The 8,693-nt window shown below is 58.3% G+C and overlaps 1 non-coding gene across 1 annotated transcript; it reads left to right on the top strand.

Annotated features, from left to right (window-relative positions):
* The first annotated feature begins 693 nt into the window (after positions 1-693).
* LOC138377657 (U6 spliceosomal RNA) lies at positions 694-800 on the top strand. Its single transcript, XR_011231823.1, has one exon. It is a non-coding gene; the product is annotated as a U6 spliceosomal RNA (small nuclear RNA).
* Positions 801-8,693: the final 7,893 nt, after the last annotated feature.

Below are 8,693 nucleotides of genomic sequence, written 5' to 3'. Positions count from 1 at the left end.
CTGACTGGCAGCTTTCACACCACCGTGCAGCGTGGAGCCACGTGGCAGAGCCCTCGTCCTGCAGAGCCTAAGACCTTTGCAGGAAAGTTTTCCAACCCCTGCTCCAGCCAAGTCTTGTTCTGGTTCTTCAGGTTGCCTCTTCCAAACCTTCTCTCTCAAACTCAAATGCCAGTCTGTTTTTCTCCCAGCAGTTCTGAAGTAGGACATGGAAACTGTCTGGGTTAGGTGTTTGGGGAGCGACACTGGGCAGTCACATAGAACTGGGTGTTGGGGCTGCCAGCCTCCCCATAGGAAGTGTGCAATGAGTGCAAAAAGCCTAGTGTGCAGAGAGGAGGCTGCAGCAGACCCACAGAGCCCCGACAAGGGACAAACTGCTCTGAAAAGATGCTGAGGACATCAGACAGAGCAGGGGTGTACGCTGCTTCCCAGGTCCTGGGAGGCCCAGGTGACTCTGTGCCTACAGCTGGAGTCATGAGATCCCCCGGGATAAACCCCGGACCTTATTTTCATAGTTCTTTGATTGGCACGCCTTGGTAATGATCACTACCACGATGGACATGGTGTCCCTGGCTGGGTAGAGGGCTTGGCACAGAGCAGGTGAGAACACACTGGCATTTGATTTAAAGCCTGCTCTCCAACAAACAAACCGGAAGGAAAATAGTGAGGGATGCCTAGGTTGAAAAGACATGAATAGTGCTCGCTTCGGCAGCACATATACTAAAATTGGAATGATACAGAGAAGATTAGCATGGCCCCTGCGCAAGGATGACACGCACATTCGTGAAGCGTTCCATAAAAAAATAAATTAAAAAAAAAAAAAAGAAAGAAAAGAAATGAATACTTGCGGGGCGCGGTGGCTCAGGCCTGTAATCCTAGCACTCTGGGAGGCGGAGGCGGGCGGATTGTTTGAGCTCAGGAGTTCGAGACCAGCCTGAGCAAGAGTGAGACCCCTGTCTCTACTAAAAAAAGAAAGAAATTAGCTGGACAACTAAAAATATATAGAAAAAATTAGCCGGGCATGGTGGCGCATGCCTGTAGTCCCAGCTACTCAGGAGGCTGAGACAGGAGGATCGCTTGAGCTCAGGAGTTTGAGGTTGCTGTGAGCTAGGCTGACGCCACGGCACTCACTCTAGCCCGGGCAACAAAGCGAGACTGTGTCTCAAAAAAAAAAAAAAAAAAAAAGAATACTTAACATTAAGATTTAAACTTTTTTTTGTTTCTTTCCTTTTGTGTGTGTGTGTCAAGAGTTCGGGAAAGGCCTCCCCAAACATGCCACTCTGGTTTGCTGACCGCTTCAAGCCGAGGGCACCGGGGAGCAGCAGGCGCAGACAGAGGCTTTCTCTGACCTCCCCCCAGCCCCTCCCAGGGAAGCCTGACCAGGGCAGGTGACCTGGGGCCACAGGAGTGGCCCCTGGCAGTGGCACCACGCCCTGCTCGGAGGGCTGCTCCAAGGAAGTGTCTACTAACTGAGGGACTTGTCTCTGCAGCGGGACAACCTTTACTCACCGGCACAGCCCGCTCCTGCTCCCGGAATCCGCGCGGCCCCAGAGCCCCGGCCCAGCTCTGAGCTCCGGACGCCGCGTGAGCCCGTGGGAGCCTCGGGCCTCGCCGTCTCCAGCTGCAGCGTGTGGAACTCAACGCCACGCCGACACGGGATTCGGCCTGGGTTTCCTCCTGCTAATTTGCAGCCCAGCTGTGGGAGCCCTTTTCCTCGCCCCTACCATTCGTCTTGTTTCCTGCTTTGCAGGTGGGAGTGACGAGCTCCGGCGGTTTGGAGCTGGCCTGTTGGGCACCCGGGAGAGAGGAGGGGACCCCGGCTTAGGAAACTGGGTCTGACGTTCAGGAAATGAAAGTGAGAGGTGATACTTTCTCAGCTAAGTGAAACAGCAAGAGCAACACCGTCCTGGGGGAATTTTATTTGTAGACAAGCTGCTGGGTGAGGGAGTCGGGAGGGGAATGAAACGAGCAGAAGTATTAATGCGCAGCACGGGGGAGGAGACGCTGCTTGTCCCAGCCCGAGTGGCCGCAGGTGTTGGGCTGGCGGAAGCGAAAATGAGCCAGGACTTCTGCCCCCTGCCTGCTGCTCACCGTAAGGTCGGTTGCCCCCAGCGCCTCACCCCTTCCGGTGCTCCTGGCGCGCCAGGCGGGGGCAGCCCTGGGTGCTAGGCTGATCGCACCCACAGTCCCACTCTTGCCTGGGTGCTAGGCTGATCGCACCCACAGTCCCACCCTTGCCTGGGTGCTAGGCTGATCGCACCCACAGTCCCACCCCAAGGCTGGAACGAGGGGGGGCAGGGAGAGAAAGGAGTTGGCACTGGCTGCGCTGGACGGAGAATTTGGGAGAATTCCGAGAGAATGAGGGCCGCTGCGTTGCTAGGTGGGGCATTGGGAAAGGGGATTTTAAGGGGCTGTGAATGCAAGTCCCCTAGGCATTTTACGTCCGCCACTAAAGACTTACAAATCCCTCTTAACAACAAAGCGACGACGATGACCTTCAGCTACAGCACAGCACTCAGACGGGGGCCATCGGGAGAGGACAGTGCCGCTGGGCTCGGAGTGAGCGCGACCGTCCAACCGTCGGCCCCTCCGCACGATCCATCGCCCTGTCGGGTACACGGTGGGCGTGGCAGCTCCCTGGCGCTGCCTGCGGCCACCTGCCACGCCCACTGGCCTATCCGCCCTCTGGTCCCCGCGCCCCCAGGGAACTCGATCCGTCTGGTTTCTTACAACAGCTGCAGCTCCGGAAGCTGCGGGAGGAGGTGGCTGAGGCCGGGCAGGGCACGGACTGGACCCTTGGGGGCTGCGGCGGCTCGAGCTGAGTCGCATGTCACCTGAGCTGCTGCGCAGATACCGTCCTTTCCAGGTGTGCCATTGGGTCGTTACCTAATTCTTAAGCACCGATTTTGTGTCTGGAAATATCACAGTGACCCAGACAGACAAGAGTTTCTGCCCTCCTGGATTCTACCGGGCTGAGCTGGGCGTGCTGGGACCCCGGCCCCGCGTCCCCCGGGGCTGCACCCGAGCCTGGCCCCGTCCTGTCGCTGGCCGCCCGGACGCGGCTCTCAGACTTTCAGACCTTCTGTCTGGATTTCTGTGGCTGCTGCCGCCCTCTGCTCCCTGGCGCCCTGTCCCTCTATGCCTGTCCACGTGCTCCTTGTCTGGGCCGGCCCCGTCCTCTCTCCTGCTCCCGGGTTGATTCCTGGTCCCTCCGCACCGCGTTAGCGCGAGAAGTGCCTTCATCCCCCTCTGGGGCTCCTCAGGTGCCTTCTGCATCTCGCCGTCACCTGTCACGGGGGCGCCTCCCACCGTGGGCTCCAGACCTTGCTCCTGGCACCGGGATCCAGCCCAGCTGGTGGCCACGCCCAGGGCGTGTGGTCCCCGAGATCCCGGCCAGAGCCTGGCCTTTGCTGCCATCTGCTGGCGGCCGTCAGATGACAGCCTGGAGGCCGGGGAGCCCCGCGCTGGCCTGCGCAGGTCCCCAGGCGTCCAGTTTAAGCACAGCCGCCGCGGTGGCAGGCCGGGCACTCTGCATTCCGGAGCAGCTCCCGGGGGGACCCAGGCTGCTGGCCGCGCGACAGTCCCGCAGAGGCCAGTGGTGAGTTTCTGCTGCTTGGGGACCTGCAGCTCCCTCACCCCGGGGCCACACCTCCGGCTCAGGTGTCACAGAGCGGCCCTTGGGGAACCCTGCAGCCACCCACCTCCTCTCCCACTGACTGAAGCCCAGAAGGTTCCAGTGACCTGTCCAAGGTCTCAGAGCTGGTTTCTGAGTAACCGGGAAGAGATGCTCCTGGGACCCAGAAACGTTTTCCCGAAGAACTGTCCAGGAAAGACGCGTCGGCAGGTACAACTGCCCGTCGCGGAAGACGCTGCCAGAAGGTGGAGGGGACGGCCACGCAGGCCAAGGAGCAAGAGCCCCGGGATTAACGGCTCAGAACCGACCCACGCTTGCCAAGCGCTTTCCGGCTCCACCTGCTGCTCGGAAATCCTTCCCACAGCTGCTGGAGTTCGTCCTGTTTCTGTTCTTGCCAAAAAACAATTTGTAGCAGTTGACGGATTCAAAAGCCAGTTTTTAATCGTCATTGGTGCTTGAATAAACAAGCCATTACCAACCTCCTTGCAGTTCATACCCACTTAGCTGCCGGTTTTGTATTTCTTTCTTTCTCTTTTCTTTTCTTTCTTTCTTTCTTTATTTTTGAGATAGAGTCTCACGCTGTCACCCCAGCTAGAGTGCCGTGGTATCATCACAGCTCACTGCAGCCTCCAACTCCTGGGCTCAAATGATCCTCCTGCCTCAGCCTCCCCAGTAGCTGGGACTACAGGCACCCACCACACCCGGCTGATTTTTCTATTTTTAGTGGAGACGGCCGGGAGGGGTGTCCCTTGGGGGAGTCAGTCTCTGCCCCTCAGCCCGCTGGGCGAGGCCCACACCTTAGGGGTTGTCTGCTTTCCTCAAAGTCCCCGGTTTCAATGATAGTCTCGTCTAAAAACACCTTCACAGAAACATCTAGAATCATGTTTGCCATGTGCTGCGGCCGAGCCAAGCCAACCTTCCCTGGGCCTGTTTCTCTGAATTGTCCCTGTGGTCACAGCAGCAGTGTGAGAGACTCTCGCCAGCTGCCTTCTGTCCCCCAAACATGCACTCGAAGATTAGAGTAGCCGGTGGTCACTTTGGAGGGCAGAGGTCATGGCCAGAAAGAACAGGGCCTGGGGTAGGAGAGTGTCACCAAGGGCAAAGCTGGGCAGTGACATGGGTGACACTGGGGCTTTGGGCACAGGGTGTACCATGGGATGGGGCATTGAGGGAGGGGCTGGGGTGCCACGTGGCACCTGCTGTGGCCAGGATGCCCATCCTGCAGAGTCAGAAATGAGATGTTTCCCTCCTTCCTGGTTTCAGGCCTCGCTGACCCCTCCCTGGCAGCTTCTGACCCCAGGATCCCCCAGGACGTCACCCCCCAACCCCACCCAGCCCCCACGGGGCCCTCCTGAGATGGGCTCCATCCTGCCCACTGGCCTCCAGGACCTCATGACGAAGTTCACCATTACGGAGTCCAGGGCACTTTCTCATAGACCCAAGGACAATCCCGCAGGGGCATTATTTTCGTCTCCTCTCTGTACCCAGCTCGTCCCTCTGGGAGCAGACAGCGAGCCCCGGCCGTCTCCAGGATCAGCGTGGCAGAGCCCACAGGCCGGCCTGGGAGCCTGGCCAGCAGCACAGCAGACACGGCAGGAGGCGCAGAGCCCTGTCGAGGCCAGGGGTCCTTCCTCAGAGTGCCCAGGACACAGTGCGGCCCTGCTCAAGTTCACCCACGGGGCCAACTACCTCTTGGACGGAGCAGGGGTCAGGGCTGGCCCAGGGTTGGACCCCTGCCCCGCCGGGAGGACTCTTTCTTTAGGACCATCCTTCCAGCCACGGTGCTCCCTCCCTCCTCCCACACTCCCGCATTTAATCCCCGGCAGGAAGCCCTGCTGCTGCGCTAGGATTCTGCCCCCTAAACACCTGCTGGAGTGTGACCCTCTGTGAAGACGGGGCGGGTACAGAGGTGACCGAGGTGCAGTCACCAGTGGGGACCGATTCCATGGGACTGGCGTCCTTACAACGAGGGGAGTGTGACGAAAGTGGCCAGGCCCTCGGGGAGCCCGCTGGGGTAGAGTGGAGTGACAGCACATGCTGGGGGCCACCTGCACAGCGACAGGTGTCTCCCAGCCCCAGAGGAGGGCGAGGGGCCTGCCCACACCTCAGCCTCAGAGGGACGCCACCTCCGTGTGTGTGGCAGCCCCAGGACACCAGCTCACCTGCCACACTCACTGCACACAGACTGCAGGGGATGCAAGTTCAGAAGGAGGAAGTAACTCACCAGCTGGTGGGTGGTGGGACCAGCTCCCACACCGCACCCCCAGCTCCCAGAGGTCCCCACAGCGCCGCCCTCCGCCTCCTGCCCCCACCCCTCCCCGGCGCTTAGACCCACCCCTGCCCGGCTCCCCCTGCCAGCCAAGGCCTGACCTAGGGCCCCTGGTGGGGGACAGGTGGGGGAAGGAGAGGGGACAGAGACAAGGAGCGAGGGACGAGACGGGAGGAGACAGGGAGGGGAGAACGTCACCTTTCCAGGCCGCCGCTAGGCCCTGCAACTGTGCTGTGACGGATACTTTATAGAAATGCAACTGTGAAGCGGTTGGCTAGTTCCCGCATAGTGACTGAATGATTGAAGAAACGTTTGCTGGGCTTGCGCCGAAGCGCTAACAGCTGTGGTGTGTTTTGATATTTATGAAGCCCGATAGATTATGCATGAGCCTGTGCGGGGGGCCGGGGCGTGAGGCTTGCTACCCTGGCGTCTCGGAGTCTCGATCCGAGCATCGCGCCCGCCGTGCCCCCGACAGCCTCTGCCTGCGACTGAACTCAGCGAAACTCGAGTTCTTGCCAGTCCCTAAAAGGACGTTCGCTCCTTCCTCCACGCCTGGGTCGGCGGCCTGGGGGTGGGTGGCCTCCGGGCATGAAAACGAGGGGCGGTCCACACCCCAGGTCCTCCCGCAGCCCAACTCACCTGCTGACGTCCTCTCCCCATTCTAGAAGCCCGTCCCGCGGGCTAAGGGACCAGAGTGTCAGCGCGAAGCTGCTGGCGCTGCCGGACGAGCCCACACCCCTAACAGGAAGTGTGCGGAGAAGGGATTTTACACGTCACTTCCGACTCCCTGTTCGGTGATGCCAGGTTGGCTGTCTGAAGTTGGTCCCAGTGGAAATGTTTACACCACGGAAATGGGCAAACACCACGCATTGGGAGTTCGCCAGCACGCCACTGAGAGGGTGGCGTGAGTGGTGCCAGGTTGGACGTAGCCAGGTCCAGGCACGGTTGTGTCTGTCCACAGGCCAGATTTTATTGATGCTGTTTCAATCACAGCCGCCACGAGCTCCTCGGGGGTCCCAGGGGGCCTTTCTCCTGAGCACTGCACATTCGCTCCGGCCGGAGCCGAGCCACGAGTCGGTCAGCATTGCACAGACTTAATCGACAGATGAGGGTTACAGGTTAGAATGTTCACATAAGGGTGACACGTAACGTCCAGAGAAGGGGGCTGGGAAAGGGGCTCGGGCCCAGTCCGAGCAGAGCAACATGGACAAGGACAGCGTCCTGGCCTGGCCGGGTGTTCTCCGTCAATCACGCTGACTTGGTTCTACCACCTTCCTCGAGTGAGTTGACATCTCGTTCAGTGACTGATCATTCGGACTTTTGGATCAATATTAAGATTTCCATAAAAACGGTAATTTAGAAAACCACACATCTGCTAATATTAATATAATCTGAGCCCTAGAACTCCAACAATCTTGGTGTGGTCAAAACCAGAATTTGGAGACATTATTGGGGTCTGTTTCTCTACTAGTTAATGAATTCACCACAGTTATGTATTTGTTTTAAAAATGCCACTGTCACCCGCAGAGAACACTGGCAGTGAATCCACCTAGGTGTCCCGAGTGTGCCCGACCTCACCAGCCTCTGGGTGAAAATGGGGTTTCATTAACCACGAGAGCCTGTGCGTCGCTGACTTTGCCCACTACAAGCCTGGTTTAGGACTTGGCCTTCTGAGGATTCTCGCCCGGTGTGCCTGGAGTTGGAGGCGCCATCCCAGCTGGGAGCAGATCTTCGGTGTGGCTGGCTCAGGTCCGGTGTCCCCTGTGGTGTCCGCCCCGCCAGACACACTCGGCAGGGCCCAGCTCTGGAGCGGGGCTCCCTTCAAAATGAGATGTGGGGAGTGGCGCCGAGGGGTTCCTCAAAGGTGAACTGCTGGAAAGCATAGTTGATAAGCTGTGGGCACAGCTACAAATGACGGGAACAAACGTGAAACTCACAAGCATCATGTTCCTGTGGCTAAATGATTGTCTTCTGGTCTCTGCTCCATTTGTCAAGGTTAATTTTTTATACTCTAGGTGGCCCATGATGGGTGGGGTTATGCCTGAAAGATAACAGAACTCTACTCGTGACCTCACGGAAATGCTGACGATGAATGAATGTTTGCATATTTTACATTAAATGCCTTGTTTTGTGTTCCATATAATCAGATCATTTGAAATGATTCCAGGAACTTCTGAGCCAGCCTGGTGCATCGTCAAAGCACATTCTCACCAAGCCTGCTCTTGGGACGGCCAGAGGACCCGCCTGCCTCCTGCAGCCTGTGGGACTGTGGTGGCCTCACAAAGGGGACCCGCCTCTTCCCTTCCGTCGTGAACTTGGTGTTTCCCCAACATGGTTCACCCAGACTGGGCTGCTCTTCCTCTGCCCCGGCATCGCTCTGGGGGATCCGGACGGTGTCCTCCTTGGGCAACCGGGGCCACGTGATTCTGACACATGTGACCAGAACCTTCCTCTCCCCACTGCAGACCCCTCTGTCTCACCGTGGGTCCCTCGGTTTCCACCCCAGAGCAGTCTGTGGACTCCTGCACGTACAAGGCTCCCTTGCTATTTGCCTATTTTTTTAATTCAATATATTTTGAGTGTTCCTTAGTGGAAGTGTTACTTTGGTTATTTGGGGGAATCTACGTCTGGACAAAACATGTCCCTGAGTTCATGGGTGCACGCTCTTGCTGTGCAAGACAGGAGGGGCAGCTTCCTGTGCTCCTTGGAGAGGACCAGTGACGGTCATGCATTCATTCATTTCTTCCTTCACGTTATGTACCTATCTTGGTCAGCGGCTGTGACAATTAGCTT

Source organism: Eulemur rufifrons, chromosome 29 (assembly GCF_041146395.1).
Source record: "Eulemur rufifrons isolate Redbay chromosome 29, OSU_ERuf_1, whole genome shotgun sequence".
Taxonomy (NCBI): domain Eukaryota; kingdom Metazoa; phylum Chordata; class Mammalia; order Primates; family Lemuridae; genus Eulemur; species Eulemur rufifrons.
The sequence above is the reverse complement of the archived record's forward strand: the minus strand, read 5'-3'. Positions and strand labels throughout refer to the sequence as shown.